Source organism: Symphalangus syndactylus, chromosome Y (genome assembly GCF_028878055.3).
Source record: "Symphalangus syndactylus isolate Jambi chromosome Y, NHGRI_mSymSyn1-v2.1_pri, whole genome shotgun sequence".
Classification (NCBI taxonomy): domain Eukaryota; kingdom Metazoa; phylum Chordata; class Mammalia; order Primates; family Hylobatidae; genus Symphalangus; species Symphalangus syndactylus.
In genome coordinates, this window is record NC_072448.2 from 27,602,501 (window position 1) to 27,628,789 (window position 26,289).

The following is a 26,289-nucleotide window of genomic DNA, read 5'->3' on the forward strand; positions in this document are numbered from 1 at the left end:
CGTTTGTTGTACACTGGATCACACCTCACAGGAAATGCTGAGTTTTCCAAATTCTAAAGTTAAGAAGATTATTAGGGTCATGCGTTACAGGTTTTTGTAAAATAGCTACAGTAGCTACATTGGGAGATTCTTTGTCTAAAAGTCTAATACATCCCCCAATTTGATTCAGGGCTTGGCAGGTTGTCTGGTTTTATCTAAATAAATAAATAAATGCTATTTTTTTCAAAGCTGAATTATAGAAGCCTTTATCTACAGACACCCTCTTCCACCCATTTCCTCAGTGAAATTATCTACACAGACTGATATAGAGAGATTAAGAATGTCATGCTTTCAAATCTCTCTTGGATTCCTCACAAAATACTTTTGTTAGAAATATTTAAAGTGTTTAAAGGAATCTTGCCTGGAACACTTCAGATAAAAATCAAAAGTCACCAGAGAAAATATTGAAAGGCTTTGGAGAGGAAATGGTATCACTGGTATAAACAAATATTTTATACAATTTAAAAGCTTCTTAGTATTATTCTTTCAAATCTCAGTGCCAATCCTTTTTAGCCTCCTCCTGAAGAAAGAAATTTCAGGCTACTTTGGACATACTTTGTATAGGGTAGCCCTGCTCTGCAAAGAGTGGATAAAAATAAATAAATATAACAATAAATAAATAAATTTCGATGGTTTTGCTCAGTCTGCCAACCTTACTAACTGTGCCAACTTTACTAACTGCTGCCTATGTCTGCCAGTTAACTTTTGCTCCTCCAGACTGAACAAAAAATGCCCATTTATTTAAATTTTTTAGATTTTGAAATTTTGTATTGCTATTCTTTGGGCACAAAATCCACTAGTGAGAAGGTGAGGAACCAAAATTGAGAACAATCTCAAAACACCTGAATAAGTTTGAGTCTGTTGGAACAAAAGTCCTGATAGGGCATCTTGCCCAAAGTGGAGTTGGATTCTTCAGCATTGATTAGAGCAAGTAGCCTCCCCAAACTGGATCACACCAGAAACCATTATTCAATCTAATTGCTCCTCATAGGACGCTCTCCGAGAAAGAAACTGACCTACCTAAATCAGTTTCATAGGGAACAGCAGAAGACATTTCCTTCGTCTACCCAGACCCATCTAGTCTGGCCCCAGAACTAGCGTTCGGTGGTCTCAAACATGGGTCATTACTTGATAAATTAGTGTACATAGGATATACCATCCAAAATATGGCCTAAAACAATTCTTGAGTTTTGACTGGAGAAAGCTGGAGAAAATGGTTTACAAAGGATCCCGGAGAAGTTTAGAGCTGAGAGATGCATCCCTCTGAAAAGGAGATAGGACTGGGCACTGGAAAAGTGAAATAGTTTCTTCCCAATAACTCGTCATTTCCCCGAAGCCAAGACGATGCGAAAACTGGGGGAATCTTCAGTTGGTTTACTTTACAAACTTGTTTTTCTTTTTTTATCTTTGCTACCCTATCAATACACGGGTCATAGCTGGGGAAAGGGTCACAAAAAATCACCCTGGATGGTTTGTGGATCAATCCAAAGATGAACTTAGAGCAAGCAACCTTTAGGCAAAATACTGGGGGCTTTTCTGACAAGGGGGAGCTTTTTTTTTATTATTTCAACTTTTATTTTAGATTCAGGTAGTACAGTGCAGGTTTGGGACAAGAGTGTATTGCGTGTTGCTGATTTCTGGGGTATGATTGAACCTGTCACCCAGGTGGTGAGCATAATACTCAACAGGCAGTTTTTCAATCCTTGCCCCCCTCCCTAACTCCCACCTCTTACTGTCTCCAGTGTTTTTTGTTCCGGGGGAGCTCTTGTTTGAGCTTATAGGCTTTTCTCCCTGGAGGAAGCACCATCGTATCTTTAAGATGGAAAAGGTCAAAATATATCAAACAACGATGCTCCCCCTTATGCTTCATGTCCACTCCTTCATTGCAGACTTGAGTTCTTGGCTCATATTTCTGCACCTGAACTTGCATCATCATTATTATGATAATCAATTTATGGTACCATCAATTTATGGTAACTTAGAGAAGAGAGCCTTCAAAGAAGGCAAAGGTGTCACTTTTGATCATTTCGCTGTTTATAATTCTAAAGAATTGCTATTAGGAATTTTAGATGGAGTTTTATTCCTCCTGGGTGCCTCCTCCCCCACCTCTCCCGCCTCCCTTCAAGTTGTTAAATCTCCAATTACGAAGTTAAAGGTTTGAAAACAGAAGCTCATCCTTTCCTCACTGCACTTCCGTATTCATGTTTGAAAACCAGCATTTGTGTGTGGCCAGTGTGGCCTAATGGATAAGGCGTCTGATTCCAGATCAGAAGATTAAGGGTTCGAGTCCTCTCGTGGTTGTGTCCTTGCTCTATTGTCAGGAAACATCTTCACTTTCTGCATGTTTCCTTGAGCTTTCTACAAGCTGGTTAAAAAAAAAAACCTTTGGAAACTTTAAATGAAGAGAATGTTGACGAAAAGCAAGAACCCAACCCAGTGAGCAACCTGTGTACTGACTATGAAAGTGCCCTTTGTCCCTGGCATAGGTACTACCGGAGGCATTCTTAATTTGGAATGGGCTTGGTTTTTCCAATTTATGGTCTTGTCCTACCTGTTTCATGAATTTAACAAACATACACAAAAGTACCTTTTTTATTTTCCTTTTAGACAGAGTCTTGCTCCGTCACCCAGGCAGGAGTGCAGTGGCACGATTTTGACTCACTGAAAACTCGGCCTCTTGGGGTCAAGCAATTCTCCTGCCTCAGCCTCCCAAGTAGCTGGGATTACAGGCACCCGCCATAACAACTGGCTAATATTTGTATTTATTTTTTTAGTAGAGAGGGGGTTTCATCATATTGGCCAGATTGGTCTCAAACTCCTGACCTCAGGTGATCCGCCCACCTCGGCCTCCCAAAGTGCTGGGATTACAGGCCTGAACCACCACGCCTGGCATTTTTTTTTTTTTCTGAGTCTCACTCTGTCTCCCAGGCTGGAGTGCAGTGGCACAATCTCTGCTCACTGCAATCTCCGCCTCCCGGGTTCAAGCGATTCTCCTACCTCAGCCTCCTGAGTAGCTAGAATTACAGGTGCAGGCCACCACGCCCAACTATTTTTTGTATTTTTAGTAGAGAAGGGGTTTCACCATGTGGGCCAGACTGGTCTCGAACTCCTGACCTCAAGTGGTCTGCCCGCCTTGACATCCCAAAGTGCTGGGATTACAGGCGTGAGCCACCGCACCTGGCAGAAAAGTACCATCTTAATAGTAAGGACTCTCATAATAGTAGGAGTATTAGGTGCAGGGTATATGGGAACTCTAAAATCTTCTAAATTTTTCTGTAGGTCAAAGACTGTTCGACAATTATACTCTATTTATAAAATAAAAAATGATTTTTTTAAAAGATACACGGTCATGTATTTAAAAAAACTTAGAGCAAAGATTTTGCCCTAGGAAGCAAATGCAACTCTAACAGGGTTCTTTTACTGGTTAATATCCACGTTGAAGATGATGATGACTTACAAGGCCTATGCCATTTTCTCTGATTTCTATGATTTCTTTATTACTCTCACATAATCTTAAATAAAACGGTAAACAGAAAAATAAAATAGTTCCAGACCTTGGTTAATAAAAGCAGAAACAAGGAGGAGAACGAAGAAGAGGAGAAGGTGAAGGAGAAAGAGAAGAAGAAAAAGAGAAAGAAGTCACAATCAAGGAGAGTATATTACCAAGAAAAGGAAGCTTCTATCCAAAACTGTCTTTGGGTTCTCAAAACTCCAGAGTCAAACCTTGTTAATAAATTTCCACAGAAGTCTGAAGGTCACAAATCCAAATCCTAGTAGGAAAAACTTTCATGAAAATGTCGTGATAAAGGCTCAGTTACAACAACCTGGAACTCATGTGGTTGGGACAATCACTCAAGCTCAAAGTTTTGAAGGATGTAGAGAATTTAAAAACCAAGTACTCAAAGAATGCACTATTATCGCAGTAAGAGTGTGGCAACCCTATCAGCAAAATGATCCAGGGCCCTCTAAGAAATCTCACAGGACCCATATATTGCTGAGGAAAAGTGGCATTTACTCACATCTGAAAAAACAAAACAATGTATGTCTTGCTTGAGCAGGGGTGAACTACAAACAGAAATACAGTCTCTTGGCAAACAAACAAAACAAGAAACAAAACAAAAAGACAGGATATGCATAGGAGTTTAATTCTGAAGTGAAATTAAATTCACATAAATCAGCCTTTTGGGTGGTACAAAGTAGCGACGGGTGTGAATTATTCCTAGATTGACATACAAACAAAGCTCTTTTTTTTTTTTTTTTTTTAATGTCTCACTCTGTCGCCCAGGCTGGAGTGCAATGGTGCGAACTATGACCTCAGCTCACTGCAACCTCCACCTCCTGGATTCAAGCGATTCTCCTACTTAGCCTCCTGAGTGGCTGGGACTACAGGTGCATGCCATCACACCCAGCTAATTTTTTTGTAATTTTAATAGAGATGGGGTTTCACCATGTTGGTCAGGATGTTCTCGATCTCCTGATTTCGTGATCCTCCCACCTCGGCCTCCCAAAGTGCTGGGATTACAGGCATGAGCCACTGTGCCCGGCCTTACAAATCTCTTTCACTTAGGAAATACTGAGTTAAGATAAATGTGGGTGCTAAATTCCAATTTGGCCCAGGCATGGTGGCTCATGCCTGTAATCCCAGCATTTTGGGAGGCCGAGATGGGTGGATCACCTGGGGTCAGGAGGTCAAGAGCAGCCCAGCCAACATGGTAAAACCCCTTCTCTACTAAAAACACAAGAATTAGCTGTTTGTGGTGGCATGAGCCTGTAATCCCAGCTGCTCAGGAGGCTGAGACAGGAGAATCACTTGAACCCAGGAGGTGGAGGTTGCAGTGAGCTGAGATCAGGCCACTGCACCCCAGCCTGGGTGACAGAGTGAGACACTGTCTCAAAAAATAATAATAAAAATAAAATAAATAAATTCCAATTTGTTGCTGTGAATTCATGGTTAATTATGCAAAAGCGGAATATTCTATTCTTAATTGACTCAAATTAAAATTTCATTTAAATGTCAAGTTTTAAGATACCAAGATTGAGTGCTGATAGTATTGTTATTACTTGAGCACAAACTCCTGGACTCAGTTCTCCTGTCTTGGTCTCCCAAAATGCTAGGATTACAGGCGTGAGTCACTCTGGCTGACCCTTCAATAATTTTTTTAAAGTAAAGTTTATTTTATTTATTTTTTGAATTGACCTCTGGCCCTGTCACCCAGGCTGGAGTGAAGTGGCACTGCAAGCACGGGTACTGCAGCCTCAAACTCCTAGGCCTAAGCAATCCTCCTGCCTCAGCCTCTGGTGTAGCTGGGACCACAAGTGTGCACCACCATACCTGGCTAATTTTTCTATTTTTTTGTAGAGACAGGCTCTCACTCTGTTAGCCAGGCTGGTCTCACAACTCCTGAACTCAATTGATCCTCCTGCTTTGGCCTCCCAAAGTGCTGGGATTTGAGGTGTGAGCCACTTCTCCTTACCAATAATTTTTTATATTAATAAATTTATGGCCAGGCATGGTGGCTCATACCTGTAATTCCAGCAGTTTGGGAAACCGAGGCGGGTGGATCACCTGGGGTCAGGAGTTTGAGATCAGCCCAACTAACATGGTGAAACTCTGTCTGTACTAAAAATACAAAAATTAGCCAGGCTTAGTGGCGGAGGCCTGTAATCCCAGCTACTTGGGAGGTTGAGGCAGTAGAATGGCTTGATGCAGGGAGGCGGAGGTTGCAGTGAGCTGAGATCGCGCCTCTGTACTCCAGCCTGGGTGACCGAGCAAAAGTCCATCTCAAAATAATTACATAAAATAACATTAAAAAAATAAAATTTATGTCTACCAAAATAATTTATCTGCATTATGAGCAAAATATGTCTATGTTTTGACTTGACCCTTTTTGCACTCCCAACACTGTGCAATCCTCCTCATACCTTAAGTCAGTGTTCTGTTCGTCCATTTGACAGTACGGCAGGGAAGAGTCTTGAATGAATAGCTCTCTGCAAATCCGAATTTGCCCTTTCAAATCTTGCTCTTCAGAAACCTGCTAAGACAAGAGAGAATATAAGTAGCAAAATGCACTGCAAATACTCTCCAGCTTGCTCCAGGAGAAAGCTGGGTTCAGTAGCCTGTTGAGTATGAATCAAAAAGAAGCATGAGAAAATGGAAAGTATCTACATCAGAACAGGATAGTGATTCCTAAATTTCCGGATGAATGGCCTGATGCATTTCCAGCTGAACTAGCCAGAAGTACGATGGTTTTAGTGGGTATCCACTCTAGCCCAAAACGTTCAGTCACTGCTTGACCTTTCTTCCTCATTCTTTCTTTTGTATTTTAAACCCAAACACGCCAAAATAAACAAATAAAAAGAAGCACAAACAAAACTGTTGCTGCCTGTATCAAAGCTGCAGGCTGCTCCCACCTGAAAACTTATACAACGTCACTTTCCCCAAACCTCCAATACCAGGGGCTACTGCTCCACGAATACTCAACCACACGCCCTAGAAAGTGCACAGCCTGTTTCCTGCAATGGAGAGCGCAGTGAGGCACTCTCAGAGTCACAAAATCTTGGGCAACAATGAGTCATATCCTCTTGTGGGATATACACTTTGAAACCACTCACCTAGAGACTTCTGTCTTCCCCAGGGCCTAGAGAAAGCTTGGAAGAGACGCGGCGCTTGGCTGCTTCCTTCCTCCACGCTTGTCCCAATACTATCCGTCTTTAAAGACGCATCCCCGATTTTTCTTCTGCCTTCTTCTCCGCTGCTGCTTCTCCCCTCCACCCAGTTTCATCCTTTCCGTCACCAAGAGCCCTTCCTTCCTTCTCAAAGCCACTCCTCAGTTTCCGTCCACTCCTCAGCTCATTTCAGTTCCCAGCCACTTGCCTTTCTAATATAGTAAGAACATAACCTGTAGATTAGGGATAAACTTCTCCGTACTCTCCCTTATGCCCCTGCCGGGTTTACAGTGTTCTCCAAAATTTGTATCTGGACTAAACAGTCGCACCACATTTTAGCTAAAGATGGGAAGAGTCTACTTTCTGCACTTCAGGGACTGATCAAATTTTCTCACTTGTGCGGGTGTAAGGAGGGTTTCACAAAGGCCGAAATTTTTTCGTAGGTTGAACCCAGCTTTCTTTGTTCTTTCCTCCTTGCTTAAAAAAATTTACTCTGAAAGAGTCCTCTGCCTTCAACTTCTTTTGTGTTGTCTTTAAAACCAGAGCTAGCCAGGCTTGGCAGCAAACACCTGTAATCTGAGCACTTTGGGAGGCCGAGGCGGGAGGATCTCTTAAGCCCAGGAGTTCAAGACCAGCCTGGACAACATAGTGAGAAGACCGACCTGCCCCCCTCCCCCCATCCTGTCTCTATAAAAAATCAAAAACGAAAAACACCAGAGCTATAGGGTCACCGATGAAGCCGCTGCCACATTTCTAAACCCAGATGTTGGACGCAAGCGTGTGCAAAACTGCCACGTTTGCCACTCTTTGTTTTTATCAAGTGTTGCAAATTAACCTCTTCTCTTTGCTTGTTTGATTGTTTTTCAGGAGTTATTAACAACTTTATTGAAGTACAGTTGATATATGCAAAACCCCTACACATGTTGAATGGAAGCAATTTATGAGTGAGGACATATGCATACATTTATAATGCTATTTCCACAATCAGGGTAATAAACACATTTCTCAACTCCACAAGTTTCTTTGTGTTTTTTCATGAGCATGGGTGGGAAGAAGACTTAAACGTGAGAGTTATCTTTTTAACAAATTTTTAAGTATACGTTATGGTATTGTTAACTGAAGGCACTGTGGTGTGCAATAGATCTCCAGAACTTATTCATGTTTCATAACTAACATTTTAACTCACCGAGCAACAACTTCCCATTTCTCTCCGCCACTGGTCCCTGACAATCACTATTCTGTTCTCTGCTTTTATAAGTTTGACTATTTTAGATACTTCATACAAGTGGAATCATGAAATATTTGTCCTTCTGTGACTGGCTTATTTGACTTAGCATAATGTTCTCCAGGTTAATCATTCTTGTTGGTGCAAATGGCAGAATTTCTTTTTTATAAAAGGCTGAATAATATTCCATTGTATGTATATACCATATTTTCTTCGTTCACTCTGTCAATGGACATTTGGGTTGTTTCCTTGTTTATTGTGAATAATGCTGCAGTGAACATGGGAGTGCATATGTTTCTCTGAGATTCCAGTTTCGATTTTTTGGGACATATACCCAGAAGTGGGATTGCTGGGTCATATGGTAATTCTATTTTTATCTTTTCAGGAAACTCCATACTATTGTCCATAGCGGTGGCATCATTTTACATACCAACAGTGTAGAAGGGTTCCAATTTCTCCAAATCATTGCTAACACTTATCTTTCGAGTTTTTTTTTAATAATAGACATCCTAATAGGTGTAAGGTGGTACCTATTGTGGTTTTGATTTGCATTTCCCTGATGATTCGTGATGTTAAGATTACTTCTTCACATATCTAGTGGCTGTCTGTATGTCTTATTTGGAGATATGTCTATTCAAGTGCTGATTTTAAAATCAGGATATTTGGGATTTTATGTCAGTGTGTGTGTGTCTGTTTGGCTATTGACTTGTAGCAGTTTAAAAAACTTATTTTGTAGATTAACCCCTTATCAGATAAATGATTTGCAAATATTTTCACCCATTCCATAGATTGCCTTTCTCCTCTGTCGATTGTTTTCTTTGCTGTGAAGAAGCTTTTTAGTTGGCTATAGTCTCGCTTGTCCATTTTTGGTTTTGTTGCCTGTGCTTTTGGTGTCGTACTCAAGAAATCATTGCCTACACCAATGTCAAGAAGATTTCTCTCTGTTTTCCTCAAGGAATTTTACAGTTTAGAGGCTTAAGTTTAAGTTTTAAATTCGTTTTTAGTTGACTTTTGTGCATTAACGTCTTATCTCCTCACCTGGATCTACATTTCCTCTGCAGCACTCACAGAACTAGTCTTTATATTCTCCGGCACTACCGTGTGTGTGTGTGGGTGCGTGTGTGTGTGTGTGTGTGTGTTGGCAGCTTCATAGGCAGAGAAGTTTGTTTTTTTTTTTTTTTAAAAGGAGAGAATCTGAAGACATTCTAGAAGATTCAATCTTGGCACTTCGCTCCAGGTGGACGGAAACTGACACAGACAGTTGGCTAAAACCAGTCCTTGAAATAGATGATGGCTGTGGGAGGATTCAAGGGTCTTTCAGTCCAGAATGCCTTTTTCCTCTTGACACAGCATCAAGACAAGATTCCATTCAGAAGTTTCAGAAGCAGAAGTTAAACATAGCGGACTTTAACCTATCATGCCCTAAGCCCTCACCTTTACACAACAGTATATAATAAATCAGTAAAAGAGGTCAACGCCAAGTGGGGGTGCAGCTCCATGGTAGAATGCATGCTCGGCATGCATGAGGCACTGGGTTCGATCCCCAGAACCTCCACAAACGTTTTCCTATATATCTTTGAACATTTCATTTCAGTCTTTGAATACTTTGTTTCAGTCTTTTCTTCTTTCTTTGTGCATACCCTAGCTTGTGTTTTTCCTACTCACAGCTAAGGTAAGCCATTTGGTACTCATTCGTTTGTACTATGGGTCCTAACAGTCCTTCTTCCTCCCAACCTGGCTGCTTCAGAACAGCTTTATAGTCATTTACTGAAATAGAGAAGCTGTTTATTCAATATCCCCCGACAGTGAAGCAACAGTCATGCCGGCCACAGAAGACTAGTTCTCCTTTGCTGCCCTTTCTCATGACTATAAAGAAGTCAGGTGGCTCACGCCTGTAATCCCAGTGATTTTCAGTCTACTATAGAGGTGTAAGTTACAAACGGCTACACCAGTCAAATTCTCAGAGAAGCTCCTCAGGCTCAGGAAACACTGCATTCCAGTCTGAAACCTTTTGACTCTTTATTGGAGATTGTTTCTGGTTGGCTATGTGATAAATGTCTCCTTGCCTCTAAACACCCATCTCAGTGACTTTCCGGTCCCAACTGAGCCTCACTCAGTTAATTCTAGCGGGAGTGGGGACAGGAGACAAAAGTTGGGAAGGAACCAAGAAGTTGATACATAATTTATTCACATATTCAGGAAGATACAGATTTTGAACAAATAAGAAAAATATTAGAGCGAAAGTTAAAAGTAAAAGAGAAGACACAAAGGTTTAGGATTACCTCCTAAAATCTATGTGGACATATTTGGACACCCCAAAATTTAACAACAGGAGGAAAGTGTCTATTATTTGTGGCATTGTGATTGTTGAGGTTTTGGAATCTCTCCAGGAGCATGGGGTAAGAGTAAGGAGGCTGTAACATAAGTTTAAGTCACTTAAACTTAAATGCCTCCTATGTGTTTCTTTGTAGGTCTCAGGAACGGAACTGCAGCTTCCCTGAGACAAAGTCGCTGCTGAGTTTCCTGATCATGATTATCCACTGAAGAGTTTGGTAGAGCAGTCACTGTGACAGCATACAGTTAGGTTTCCTTTATTCTTTTTCTTTTCTTTTCTCTTTTCTTTTCTTTTATTTTCCTTCCTTCCTTTCTCTTTCTTTCTTTCTTTTTCTTTTTCTTTTCTTTCTTTTTCTTTTCTTCTTTCTTTCTTTCTTTTTTCTTTTTCTTTCTTTCTCTTTCTTTCTTTCTTTTTTCTTCCTTTCCTTTTAGAAACTGATGTTTATTTTCCATCAACCTTATATCCATGTTGTCTAACAGCCTGTGCAAGAACAGCTTAAGATCATTCAGTGGTTGCTTCTACCCATTCAGTGGCCTGAGCAGTGTGATCTGCAGACCAGTCTTCTGTGGCATCTGAGTGCTCCAGTCTTCAGTAGATAACTGCTGGGTAGACACAGAGGACACCTGCATGCCTTTAGACCTGTCTGCAACCTCAGGCTGAGTAGCAGTGAACTCAGGAGCTGGAGCAGTCCATTCACCCTGAAATTCCTCTTTGGTCACAGCCTTTTCAGCAGCAGCCTGCTCTTCTTTTTCAATCTCTTCAGGATCTCTGTAGAAGCAGGGATCAGGCATAACCTCCCATGGGTGTTCACGGGAAATGGTGCCACGTATGTGCCGAACTTCTGGAGCCAGCATCCACCACATCAAACCCACTGAGTGAGCTCCTTTGTTGTTGCATGGAATAGCAATGTCCACATGGTGCGGATGAAGATCTGTGTTACACAGAGCGATGGTAGGTAGGTTAACATAAGATGCCTCTGTGAAAGGCTAGTGGTCAACCCTGGGATCAGTAACCACAAGAAGCTGTGGTTCCTGGAAGGCTGCTTGGATCTGGTTAGTGAAGTTTCCAGGAGTGAAGCAACTGGAGTGGCTCCAGTGGCAACAGCAAACTTCAGCATGGCCCTCTGGCCAGTATTCCTGGAGGATATAACACTGACATCAGCAGGGTTTTCAATGGCAACAATGGCATGAGCTGCCAGCAGAAGCTTCTCTCAGGTCCTCTTCAGATTTCTGATGTACATGCCATCACTTTTCCTTTTATAAATGTACTGTTCCATTTGGAAGTAAAGAATGGTGCCTCCTAAGAGGGTTCTTGCTGCAAGGAACTTAAGGACATCCTCCTCCTTCATTTGCAGGACATCAAGGGCTCCAGACATTGTGAAAGTTTCCCTTCAAGTTACAACGGGAATCCAGAACAAAGCCGTACAGACTCCTCAGTGGGTAGCGTGGAAACGCACACATAGGTTTTCATTTGGGACTTGTTTTCTTCCTCCACCTGGATCTAGATTTCCCCAGACAACTTTCTGAGTTCTGCTCTTTTGTACTCTCCTTCTAGCATTTCTAATTGTGTGGACAGCCAGAAGCAGTGAAAATTCAGGGGCCCTGGTGCAATGGTGTAGGAAATCTGTGATAGGGTGGAGACTACCTGGAGAAAGAGAAACACACTGGAGCTCCAGCCTGAAGCCAAGTGAGTCAACGTTGGCCAGGTTTGTTTGTGGGTGAAGCTTTGAGGTCGTAGGGCTTAGCTATTCCCTTTTCTTGGAAAGGGGTGTCCAAAATATGGATTTCCTCATGGATTACAATGGCCAGAGTTCTACTGCTTCATGGGGACATTTTGTCCTTCATGGTTTTTGATAGCTGCCTGAGAGATGTGTTGAGGGCTCCACACCAAATACTGTAGGGTTATAAACAGCAAGAGGTAAAAGATGCCCTGAGAATCCATGCTTGGCAAAATGGAAGGTGGTCCAAGCTGTTTTTCACTGATTTGGTGACTCTGTGAGCCAATCAGGAGTCAAGGAAATGAGGGTCAAAGAGAAAGAAGGTCTATCATTTTGTCTTTGCCAGAAATAATTCAGACAGCAGCATGACTGTAACATACCTGATGGGGATAGCCCTGCCAGGGGACTCTGTGACTTAGCTGGTTAAAACCTCTGTCCTGGGTTTAGGTCTCAGAGAAAACTGAACTTGTGATTCATCCCTGCTCCCTCTCCTGCTCCTTAAGGAAGTAGGAGGAGCATGCTCTTAGTGTTTTCAAACGAAGGAAATTTGATGCTATATTTGGAATTTCAAATTCACGTTTAAAATATCATTTTCTAATACAAAAGGTAGCATGCAAAGGCTTTGACAAAGAAAACTGGTATCGATTTTGATACATTCACCAACACACGATTTGTACGGAAAAGAAAGTGCAGAACAATGATATACCATGATTTTTACTGACGCTTTAACAAGTGTTTCTTTCTAGAAATTCAAGCAACTTTATCTAGTCCCATTCCTCATCCACACACCTTTGGCCACACCTGCCTTTGGGATCTTTGGTACAGTGAGGTGTGAAGTATTATTAATTCATTTAAAGATTTAAGAACAAAAAACCCCGAAGTTCATCTAGGAAATGTAGAAGGCAAAGAATTTAAATATGCTATTTGGCAATGCTTCTGAGATTTTTACTTCAGCTAGATGTTTTGGTTTGGGGAAGAGTGGGGAGTTATCAGGTGTCTTCTATTACATATTTTGTGTACATTTTCTGTGAAAGTCGATTTAACGTACAATAAAAATAACTGCTGCCAAAACCCAAGACCTAAGTTTTTTTTTTTTTTTTTTTTTTGAGACGGAGTCTCTCTTTGTCACCCAGGCTGGAGGGGTGAGATCTCAGCTCACCGCAACCTCCACCTCCCGGGTTCAAGTGATTCTTCCGCCTAGCCTCCTGAGTAGCTGGGATTACAGGTGCTGGCCACCACGCCCAGCTAATTTTTAAATTTTTAGTAGAGAAGAGGTTTACACCATTTTGGCCAGGCTGGTCTCGAACTCCTGACCTGAGGTGATCCACCCGCCAAGGCTTCCCAAAGTGTTGGGATTGCAGGCGTGAGCCACCGTGCCCAGCCAAGACCTAACTTTTAAAACCTATTGGTAGATCGCTTGCTGTAGGCTGTAAGCTATTCCAGCGAAGGAGAGCTGGCTGTCTTTAGTCACCCAAATTATGTTTTAAGCATTCACGAGGCAAAGCGCTGAGTGCCACCTTACATTTCGACAACCTTTACCTACTAACTCACCCAGAAAAACTTGGGACCTGATGCCCAGCCCCTCTGTTGCTCACAATTCAATTCTCAGTGGCAGAGGCGGCGATTGGAGGAGCCCTGAGGAGACAGGCGTAAGGCAACCAGTGGCAAGATTTTCTGCTCCTCAGCCTTAGACGACCTAATGCTCATAAAACATAGATGCAAGGAAAAATTTCTCTGAGCTGCCTGTTTTTTCTTATTTCCATTCTTTTTCAGTCTCGCTCTTTAGTGATACCGCCAAACGAAACTCAAAGTGCATGGGTCTGTAATGTGACTGCAGGGTTCGTGCTTCCTGCCAAGGAGATCCTGATGGAAAATGTATCTATTTATGATTTTGTTTACGCTGTGCTACAAGTCGATATCTACATACAGTTAGAAATGATAATACCACGACCCACACACAGCTTTGATGTAAGCCTGGAAAGTTTTAACATTAATCCACATAATTTAAAAGATATTTGTGTCTGGAAAAAATATAAAGAAGAACTCCTTGTGGAGTAATCTATGCCCCCATTTCAATGTCTTCTTGTTTCAGTCACGTTAGCAATATATTCTTCTCACGCTAAGTTTTATAAAAAGCCACAGATGACTGCCCGAATAAATAGCATAGTGTTAAAAGCAACACATTTGACACTCTCCTCTTTTTATAGGAGCAGGGGAAATGTGACAAACACTTGCAAAGAATGAGAAAGGAGAATGAAGAAAGTGAATGGCTGGAAGAGCTGGGGGCCGAACCCAGGGTCTCATACATGAGAAACACGCGCTCTACCACTGAGCTAACCCCACGCCCGCGATCGGGTCCTGTTGGCTTATATATAAAATATCACTTTGTTTTCAGTTTGTTGGTTTCATTTTCTGTTGGTTGGATAAAGATCGCTGGATTACATTCCTCTACTTTCATGAAATCACTGAATTGGATACTGTTTGGCCGCTAACAGTATCCTAATACACTTATAACAGTATACTAAGACACTAAGATTATAGTCCAAATGACACAGTTTCTTATCCTCAGACTTTCCCATTCCTATTAGCCTGCTCCAAGCTCCATTCATAAGCAAACTGCATGAAAGCTACTTTCTTCCACCAGCCAAAAGCAGAAACTTCCAACATTGAGGACTGTTCAGTCATACAGAAGAATCCCTGATTTTAGTCTAGATCTTTAGTCCAGAGTTTTTCCGATTGAGCTATGTTTGCCACACTTCTGCTTTCTCCCACAATACTGACTCAAATAAAGTGCCCCTCAGTCCAGAGGCAGCCTTCGGCAAGTTGAATTCACACTGTATTTGTCAGACGCTGTAACAACATCCATTTTCCAGCTGTCTCTCGATCCTCGTTAATGCATCATGAGCTCTGAGATTGTCCTCAATTTTGATTCCACACCTTCATCTCTAATACTCCCTTAAGGACTATGTTCACAAAGGATTTTTTTTAAAAGCTTCAAAATTTTATTAACTTTAACCAATTGACATTTTCCCAGACTAGAGGAATAAACAAGGCAACAGCAAACGCAGAACAGCAAAGCCAGGATGGGTGACTGAGCAAAGCTATCACAACAGGAAAGCTTGCTCTCCATATAGATGTTCCAAAGAATAAAGCTGGAGAGCCCTCCAACTTCCAGAGTGCCATCAATGTTCACAGTGCCATCAATACACGAAAAAAATGCTAGGAAGTCCTGGACAGCACAGAGCTAATAGAATTGGATTGGCCAGAAGTGGAAGAGCATAGTTCATAGCTGTTCTGTCCCTGGGATGCTTTCATCACTTCCATAATGAGTCTGAAAACAAAAAGAGGGTGTGTATCATAGATAGGCACAGTTCTAGGAACCTGCGACACCTATTAGTGGATGCAGAAGCTCTGGATTAGAAAACTGGATAGAAGGAAGAAGGAAGAGAGGAAAAAATTCTCTCCATCACTTGAATTTCTCCGAAAGACGAATGTTCTCCATCACAGGTAATGAACATCATTTTGTCTTCAAAATTAAAGCACGTTGGTGGTGGGACTTCCTTTCATTTTTTTCTTTTTTCAAGCTCCTTCACGAGATGCAAGAGTCTTTATTCAAATTTATGTGTTCTATTCCAGGTATGTGATAAAGGTTTATAAATATTCTATGTCCAAGGCATTCGATTTGTTATCCAAAGTGTTTTTCCTGGGATGGCTGGAAAATCATCCTAATTTTCCCCACTGCTAGTTTCTTTAGGATTAGATATTATGGCAAAAAACAAAAGTCCACAAGTTTCTTTTTTTTTCTTCTTGTTTGTTTCTCTTTGTTCTCCTAAGTAACATTGTAGAAAGAAAGGATAGGTGAAAAGCTGGTTAGTGTTATTGCATTCATGATGTTGAATAAGCATTTTTTTCTTTTGTTTCTTCTTTCTGCTATCACAGAAATCATGCTTAATTTCCGTGTGAGTAGTTCAAAAAAAAAAAAAAAAGAAACTGAAGGCATAAAGTAGGAAGAGGATTCCGCATTGCGTTACTGAAGGTATGTGTGGTATAAAAGTACTCGGTGAAATCGAATAAACAAAACCGTGGAAGTGCTGGGCATTGAACTCTGGACCCCATGCACGCAAAGCATGTGCTCTACCACTGAGCTATATGCCTGAAAGAGGAACAAGGATTTTTAAATTTTTGATGAGGTTCAAATTGTTGCATTTTATGCCTTTGGAAATATATCAAGATGTATCTCCAAGACAGTTTGGCTATCACGAGAGTGTTGCTCAGTGGTAGAATGCATACTTAAAATGTATACTGTCTTGGTTTCATTTCCTGAAAACGTTGCTGCTCTTTAGCTACTCACTAACAACCACCCCGTCTTTTGTCACACACTTTAATTGTATACATGATCCAAAGGACTCCCTTTAGTGCTACTCCATTTGTACGCCATAAACTTCTGCACCACCTAGGGCAAAAAACTATGGCAAAGACTAGATGGAAGAGGATAAAACAAAGGATTAATAGATCACTCGAAATCATCAGTAGGAGACAGAAACCTGACCACACATTAACGGAAATTAACCTTGGTTTCCCATTCTCCACATCTTAAAGATTTATCAAAGACAAAAAGATTATCAAAGACAAAAAGAAGAGAAAAACAAAGAATGCCACCACATTTTATATTTTATTTTTATTATTAATTTTAAAATTTTCTTTGTCATGTCTGGCTCAACCAACAGGATGTGGAAGGGCAGGAATTTTTTTTTTTTTCTTAATTCCTGTCGCTTATTTTCTGTCTCCCTCCTCCACGTATCTATCCCACACTGCCAAGGAATTGTATTCAGCCATCACACATAGGAGTCAATAAGTTCTAAGCCTTTCTTAGTGGGTAAATACAGTGTATAATAAAAGCACTTAAGAAACTTGAAAGCTAAGAAGTTGGAAACAATCAAAGTATTGAAAGAGAAATTGAATAAAGTCTCTAGTCTGCAGTAAGCTGAGATAGCTGTGTTAGGAGGGCATTAGACTGAAAATCTAAAGGACACTGGTTCAATTCTGGGTTTTGGCAAGTTTTCCTTTTCAGAGGAGAATCTACCAGCGATCTACCTTTGCAGTCTTAAAATTTCATACAAACTGCATCTCTTAATTTATGTTTAGTAATTGATATTCGGGGGAGCAAAAGAGCCTGGCACATGAGCAAAGGAATTTCATGTCTGACTTCCTGTGCTTCTCCATATATAATAAAACAATCGCAATGCCCCATGAATTTTGATGTGTGAAATAAAGATGAACTTTAAAATTCATTTTGATACTTACAATTTTATTTTATTTTTTCTTAATTAGAGTGACATTAGGCAGAAAATGAAAAATACCAAGACAGGCCGAACAAAGAGAGACTGAAAGGGAAATGATTTGTATTTTAGCACCTTTGGTGACACTTGCCCCTACTTTTGGAATAAAGGGCCCTGTATTTTCATTTTACACTGGACCTGTAAATTACATAGCTGGCCTTCGTCAATATTAAATAGACATTCATAGTACATTTAATTGTAGTATCTATAATTGGCATTCATAATTACAGATAATTCATAATTGACATTTTACAAATTTGGAGAATTGAAGACATTCTAACTCTTCACATACTTATCGTTGAATTACAGTAACAAGAGAACTGGCCAGTATTGTATTAAAATCCATGCCGAAAGTATACATTCCGTCTCTAAACTTCAATTCATTGTTCTTAACTCTTTATATAAAATTGGAATACTTGAAATGACCTTGCACAGAAAATCCCAATGGAAGATATGGCTTATCTTATTTTAAGCAAAAAAAAAAAAAAACGGGGGCAGGATACTATAATTATCGTCCAGCTCTTTGCTATTCTTATGTAGTCCTATGTTGGGAGGATGTACAGTTCCAGTTTGTTTCCAAAGCCTTTGGATGCCACCTACTACATCCAAAATTGGGGCGGAGGATCCCCGATGGTAGAAAGGAACGGCAGAAAATCTCAAGTTTTAAGAGAGTGGGGAGGAAGTCCTGCCCACGTTGCCAGTCAAGGCCCACGCTGGGATTTGAACCCAGGATCAACCTGTTTACTAGACAGGCACTTTAACCAACTAAGCCACAGAGTCCATGAAAACTGTCCTTGATTTCCTTCTATCAGAGCATACTTTGGTATTTGTGGTAGAATTTAGATTTTCCTTTTAATTAAAGAAAAAAGAGTTGTTCATTTCTTGGATTTTTATTTGGCCATTGATTCCACTCACAGCCACTCAGACAGTGAATAACAGCTTTTTCTCTTGCTCTTCATAACCTCACAGTATTTGGCTTGGAGACTCGTTGCCTCATGGGAACTCAAGTCAAGGGAAAAATTCAAGCAAGATCAAAGGAGAAGGGACTATGAGTAAATATTTTTATTTCATGCTCATTTTAGGCTTTCTAAGGCATTTGACTTAATGTTTAGATTGCGCATCTGCGACAGAGGAAAGTGCCACAAGTTCTTCCACTTTAAAAGTCAACCCCTGGAAATGAGCTCAAGCAGTTCCTATGATTTACACAAGTTTGAAAAGGAAGGAAAATGAGTGAAGAAGGAGCTAATACCTTCAGTGACTTTTTCTAGGGAACATTACAGCTCTTGATCTAGACTCATAAAGAGATGGAAGACAAGGAAGACAGGAGGGAGGAAAACAAAGCATTTTGGAGCTTTAACGATTATCTTGTCCCTTTAAAATGGAACTTTCTCTGCCAAGAGGAGAATTCAAAGGAGATTCACAGATGAGGACAGCACCTACCAAATGAGTTAGTGGAATATATGTGTGTGCCCCAGTTAGATTGATTCATGCAGCTCAGTTGATAAACATTCAAACTATTAATGTAAGGAATGAAGATTCGAGTCTCTGTCACCAGTCTTTTCTTTTTTTTTTTTTTTGAGACAGAGTCTTGCACAGGCTGGAGTACAGTGGCACAATCCTGGCTCACTGCAACTTCCGCCTCCCAGGTTCAAGCAATTCTCCTGCCTCAGCCTCCCTGGTAGCTGGGATTACTGCCATTCACCACCACATCCAGCTAATTTTTGTGTTTTTAGTAGAGATGGGGGTTTTACTATGTTGGCCAGGCTGGTCTCAAACTCCTGACTTCAGGTGATCTGCCTGCCTCGGCCCCCCAAAGTACTGGGATTATACGCATGAGCCACCATGCCTGGCCTAGAAGTAGAGTATTTTCTAAGAAGTTGAAAAAACAAAAATTCATTACAACCTGAAGCTAAATCTGCTAAGATATGTTACAACTAGTGATGGTGAAATTATGAGAAGGAAAGAAAAAGACTTAGCTGAACAAGTTTAAAAACTTGTGATGAATGTAAGCCTGTTGTTATTTATTATATTATTCATCAACAGATAATTCGTGGAAAATATTTGATGGTATCAGGTGTTATTGGACAGTAACCTCAACAGTGGACTTAATTTGCTCTGGTGGACCAACCATCATCACTTTTACAAATTTTTGACAGAAATTAGAAGCTGAAGGTCCTGACAAGAGGGATCACACAGCAGTTTAATGACATAACACTGACAAGTTGTGTGTGTGTTTTTTTTTTAACTCTGGGCTGAGATGGAAATTTTTTTTGAAGGGGAAGAACTGCCCTCAATTACTATGATCAAACACTGAATGGCTTTGGAAGTTAGCTTCTGTTTCAGATGGGATAATGCTTTTTAACAAATGCAGCCCAAAATTACAAGGCAAAACAATGTTTATATATAAAACTTGTACTGTAGTAAAGTCATTTTGATGACAGCTAACACTGCTAGAATCGTAGCAATATTAAGCTGCCCTGTGCACTGCCTGTGCTGTCAAAAGTTAAAAGAAGCAATTCTCCAATCCCACAGAAATTTTCAGCAGATACATTTTCTGAACTTGAACTACAGTACCAGCAGTGTGTTAAAAACTTAATGCAAGGGCAAAAGCAATTTTCATATTTCAAAATCTACTTAACTATGTAATTGAGGAGCTTCAAACTAAGCCTCACTTTAAAGTGACTAATTCGCAATATAATGACATGCTAAAAGCAAACATGAAGAGATGAACCTACTGGAATACATGAATGTCTTCCATGAATGAATATGCCCCAAATCATATACTCACAGATTAATATTAGCCATTTGGCATCTCCTATCTTTATGGAAAGATATTTTCAAAGATGAAATAAATAAAATTGCATTACAAGTCATTAACAGATGAGCATTAGCAAATGACTTTGATGATAGGAAACACTAACTTTGAGCCCCTGTCTGTAATAATAATTATTGGTATTATAATGATGATTTATTACTTCTCATTATCAATAATTATACTCAATTAGTATTGTATTTTGAATTTCATCTATAAATATGAGTGGACTTTTTTTCTCCCTTGTTATATAAGTACCTACATAATATCCTTGATTTGGCCATTTGACTTGTAAATCCTGAAATATTTACTACTTGGCCATTTACAGAAAAAGGCCTCTCTCAGGCTTATTTTATGAAAGCACTAATCCCATTTATGAAAATTCCACCTTTATCACCTAATCACCTTCCAAAGGCCCTAAATCCTAACCTAATGACATTGGTGATTAGGTTTCAACATATGAATTTTCAGTGAAGGGGGCAGTCACAAACATTCAGACTACAGTAGGAGTATATTTAAAAGCCTGGAAAACACAATTAACTTTGCACAAGCTTACTTTGACAAAGAGTCCCTAGGTTGATCTCCAATAATTTCTGTCTCCTAGTGTTCAAGTATTTGTGTAATACTCTCCCCTTGAGTGTGAATGGGACTTGTGACTTACTTCTAACCAATAGAATATGGCAAAGGTAAAGGGATGCCACTCCCACAGTTACATAAATATGTATATAAAACATACAATATATTGTTTATATTATTTATATACATACATTATTATAATCTATAATAATAGGTGTATATAAGCCATTTTATATAGAGATATATAAGCAAATTTAAATATATATACACATAAAAATACATATTAAAAATAAAGCACAAATATCCTGCGTAGGTCATTGATGATAATGACAGCATTTGGGGTGGAGAAGATCCAGAGATCGAATCTGCAGGGAAGAAGAAGGAAATGACAACAGGAGATGATAGGAACAGAAGAGAGAGGGCCAGAGCCTGGTATACTTGACAGGTTTGAGTCTCAAGGGAATGACAACAGCATTCACTCCAAAAGGACCTGTAAGCAGCAACTAACGTCTCTACTAGAGAGGGTAAAAGTCTTTAATACAATTCATTTATGCTGTAGATTTCAGGAACATGCTCCTATAACATGCCTTGGTGGAATCACCAGACATTAGGGGTGCATGGTCTTTCTGGGAAAGTGGAGGGGGTGTTTTTTGTGGAAAATGTAACTTTGGTGCTCCATAAAGCTGGTGGCATGGAATGGCTTTGTGTGGCACTTTTTGCATGGAAAAGGCAATTCCCACTTACTTTGGATGGAGCTTGTGTTCTAGAGCTCGTGTGATTTAGTCCACAGAACAACTGGTGATTTTTTGTGACTCAAAGTTGTCAAAATTTGTGGGGTAGGAGAGATGCAGATTAAATAAACTCCTTTATTCAAACATTTACAGTGGCCTCTCACTTTGTGTGACCACTTGGTTTCTTTTAAAAGGTGGCGAATTATTTGCAACAAGCACTTAATTAACACAAACCAGACCAATCATCTTTTCTGTGTCTTTTTCTCATGTTTCATGGAAATATCCTTAGACACGTTTAAATTTTAACTGGGCTTATTTGAGCAAAGAACAACAAAATGAAACATAGCAAAACAAAACAAAAATGATTGAAGAATCAGGCAACCCTGCAAAGCAGAGCAGGTTCAGAGAACATCAACCAATAACATGGTCTAACAGCATTTATGGGAAACAGAAGTACAGTGGAGATAACCTCATTGGTTACAGCTTAATTGGTTAATTGGTTACAGAGCCTCCAGCAATTAACGCTCAGCTACTGTATTTCAACTGCATATTAGCTTGGTCTGTTAGACAGTGGAGGAACCTAGTCCAAATCAATGGCCTCCTAGACATTTTATTCAACAGATAGAGTAGCCTTTATCTTTCCTTCAAACTTCTTGCTTTTTTTTGCACTCAAGTCTCCCTCTATAATATTTTCTCCTGGTTTAAGTGAAACACAAAAACTATTTTCGCTCATAAACTGGATTTCGTGATCAAATTTATCTTTTTTGTTTTGTTTTCTTTTGTTTAGGTGGAGTCTCCCTCTGTTGCCCAGGCTGGAGTGCAGTGGCACTATCTCAGCTCACTGCAAGCTCTGCCTCCCGGGTTCACGCCATTCTCCTGCCACAGTCTCCCAAGTAGCTGGGACTACAGGTGCCTGCCACCACGCCTGGTTAATTTTTTGCATTTTTAGTAGAGACTGGTTTCACTGTATTAGCCAGGATGGTCTCGATCCCCTGACATTGTGATCTGCCTGCCTCAGACCCCCAAAGTGATGGGATTACAGGCGTGAGCCACCGTGCCCATCCTGTGTGATCAAATTTATGTTGATTCATCAAAGTTATTGTTAGGACTATGAATTTAGACTACTGGGAGGGAAAATGTAGAAATATCCCACAAACATAAGGTCATTGTCCTAACTCAGTGCAGAGGGTGTGTCTGTGCCCCCTGTTCATGTGATGGTGTGTCTGTGCCCTCCTCTGAAGTCTCCATAAATGCTTAGAGCTTCCACTCCATTTCTTTTTTTGCAGACTTTTCAGAAGGTGGTGCTCTCTCAACAATACCCAGAGTCTGAGCTCAGCACAGGTAGAAGACAAAGGAGTTTTTCTGCACTCTCGCTTCTTTCACTTCAGGATTCAAACTGCCTCCTTTTGAACTGCCTCCTCAGTTCAAAACTGGCATTGTTGAACATCTACTTTTCTATCTTTTAGGAGAAGGTAAAGAAACAAGAAAACGGCTCGCTTCTTTATTGGGGATGATCTCTTCTATACCTGTCATCAGGGCCAGCCTCATGGATCTGTGACCAGTGCAGTTCACAGGGCTTTGAGCTCCACACATTGTGTAACAAAGTCTTGCTTTTCATTACTGGGTTCTTCATCCCACAGGACGCTGCTTTTTCCAAAGTACTCGAGCTGGCTGACTTTTTAAAAATGCCCCAGTCTTGCTGAGTGGGGCAGCTCATGGCTGTAATCCCAGCACTTTGGGAGGCCGAGGTGCGCAGATCACGAGGTCAGGAGATTGAGACCATCCCAGCTAACACAGTGAAACCCCGTCTGTACTAAAAATACAAAAATTTAGTGGGGTGTAGTGGCATGCGCCTGTGGTCCCAGCTACTCAGGAGGCTGAGGCAGGAGAATCATTTGAACCCGGGAGGTGGAGGTTGCAGTGAGCCGAGATCATGTCATTGCACTCCAGCCTGGGTAAAAAGAGAGAAACTCCATCAAACAAACAAACAAAAACAAAAAAAGAAACAAACAAAAAAACCCAAAACCAAAAAAAACTCCACCATCCTAATATTAATATTAAACTTTCCCCCAAATCCAAGAACAAACCCTCTTGAACTAATTCCTGATGCTAGTCTGAGGTGCATGAAAGATGAGGTTGAAGTGTGATTAAGTATCTAAGGAGATCCTCTTCAAGTTAAGGTGATTTTCCTGCTCTCAGAAATTTAATTTTTCCCATTAAATTTTTGTGAAGTACAGGCTGTAGCCAACATAGCAATGATTGCTCAGAGTGGCTAGAGAGAGTAAGTGAATAACAAAAATGTCAACAAGTAAATTTGGTAGGGTGGAGGAAGCATTGGGAAGATGTTGGTAAAAGAATACAAAATTACAATCAGAAGAAGTTCAATAAATCTATTGTACAACATGATGACTATAGGTAAAAACAATACAATGAATTGAAAAATGATGAGATTTTAAAACGTTGTCACCGCAAAAATGATGACTCTGTGAGGTAATGCATATGGTAATTAGCTTGATTTAGCCACTCCACAATGCATATGTGTGCAAGTAACATTTTACTTTTTATTTGTATTTTAAATTTTAAATTGACAAGTAAAATTACGTTTTTATCATTTGAGATATATATCTCAAAATAGCACGTTGTACATGATAAAAACGTAATTTTACTTGTCAACTTAAAATTAAAAATACAAATACAAAATAAAATGTTATGTAGCACTTTTTTTAGAACAAGATATTAGCACAGATTATCTTCTTGTATATCAAGATGGGTTTTAGAAACCACAGGAAATTCCGTGTGACCCATAGTTACCCCAGTCAGGGTCCCTGACTTACCACAACAACAAAATTACATAAACTTTTTTTTTATATTGGCATAGGTGTTTGTTCTTACTATTCTCCACTTAAAGAAACTGGTAACAGTAATTTATTCCAAAAAGGGTTTATCATATCTCAGCTTCAATCTTGAGTTACCAATTTTTAAAAAATTCCTGTTATCTGTTGTCTGTATTGGGACAGAAAAGGTAATGACATGTTCCTTGCAAATGGGAGCTTTTAGTTGAAGAGGTATGAAGTCACCTGTGAAATATACTTGTACCAAAAATAAACGATATAATTGTACCAAAAATTAACCAAGGAGAAAATGTTCATGGGTGGAATGCTTTGATGTCAAGGCTGGGAAAAAGGTTTCCAAAGCAGTTGAACTCTTTGATGAGAGATTGACAAGTTAGCATGAACAGTTCACTGTCAATCACCAGATATGCCAGGAGTAGGGAGCTGCCTGACGTGCCTGAAGTGGGGTGGTAGAGCTTTAGAAGTAACTGTTGTGGCTGTAAGAGAACATGAATTCATCAAGGGACAGAGTCTGGGAGATGAGATTTTTGGAAAACCCAGACTTAGGGCTAATGAGAGTGAACTATCAGAGAATTGCATGGAAATGTCAGTACGATATGAATCAGAATAATTGAATATCACATTTTATTCATAAAGGGGGAGATTCAAGAAGCTGGATTGTGAAGTAACAGTAAAGGTTTTCTGGATGTAAGGAATGATAAAAACAGTACAACAATACACTTTTTTCTTAAGACAGAGTCTCACACTTTTACCTAGGATGGAGTGCTATGTGCAATCTTGGTTCACTGCAACCTCCACCTCCTGGGTTCAAGTGATTCTCCTGCCTCAGCCTCCCAAGTAGCTGGGATTAAAGGTGCTCGCCACCACACCCAGCTGATTTTTGTATTTTTAGTAGAAGTGAGGTTCCACCATATTGGTCAGGCTGGTCTTGAACTCCTGAGCTCAGGCAATCCGCCTGCTTCAGCCTCCCAAAATGTTGGGATTACAGGAGTGACCCATCGCACCCAACCAACAATACACCTTTATGTTTGTCTCCCAGAACGGAGTTTTAGTAAAGTGGTGAAGATGAATGATGGTAGATATAGGAAGTTTGAGATAGAATAGATGATGACAAGAGGAAGGATTGACAATACAAAGTATTGCCACACCATGTATATCCAAGAAGACTACACTGGTAAAGGATATCCATAGAGCAGCTAAGGGTATCTTCAGTGTCTTGAATTATTAAATAATGATGACATCATCCCGTATGTATTGTAGATTTATCTCATATGTATTGATTTTATGTATGATAGAAATGCTGTAAGCAAAAATGTGTTTAACCAAAATACCACATTCACCTAGACAGTTTGAAGAAACAGAAATTTACTCTAAAATTCTCTAGTTTGAAAACAACTTGATATGTGATCTGAAATGTATTACTATGTATTCATAAAAACTCATATATTACCTTAGTAATATTGCTAAAAGGAAGTTTCTTTTAGATTTTATGAGCTTTAGTAGTAGCTGATCTACACTTTCTTGTCTAGTATTTAAATAGATAATATAAAGATGAATACTCTTTCACAGAAAGGTCATCCTTCAGTAACTGCTTTGGGAGATTTATGGGTCTTAAAATCTCTATGGAATCTAAATTAGCTTTCTATTTATTGGTCTACTTTGAGTGTAAATGAAACCAGATGAATGCCACCTTCCTTAACAATAGTTTTTTGTTCATTTTAAATCTGAAATTTTTATTTTGGTAATATTTTGAATTTATATTAACGCTTTTTTAGCTTTTTTCCCCCTAGCTATTAATAGAAGCAAACTCTTACTGTTTATTTATGACAGAACACACATGCAGGACTTGAAAGATGTTACTAATAATGTCCACTATGATAACTACGGAAGCAGAAAACTGGCAGCTGTGATTTATAATTGATAACAACAAGAATAAAGGGCAGCTCACTAAGTGTATATATTTTCTCCAGAAAAGCTATTCTTTCTGTAGTCAATAA

General features: G+C 39.8%; 1 non-coding gene and 1 pseudogene across 1 annotated transcript; one reads left to right on the forward strand and one right to left on the reverse strand.

Moving 5' to 3' along the window:
• LOC129476731 (septin-7-like) overlaps positions 1 to 26,289 on the forward strand; it is a 172,681-nt pseudogene that overhangs the window by 133,313 nt on the left and 13,079 nt on the right.
• On the reverse strand, positions 18,026 to 18,102 carry TRNAT-AGU (transfer RNA threonine (anticodon AGU)). The gene has a single exon. It is a non-coding gene; the product is annotated as a tRNA-Thr (tRNA).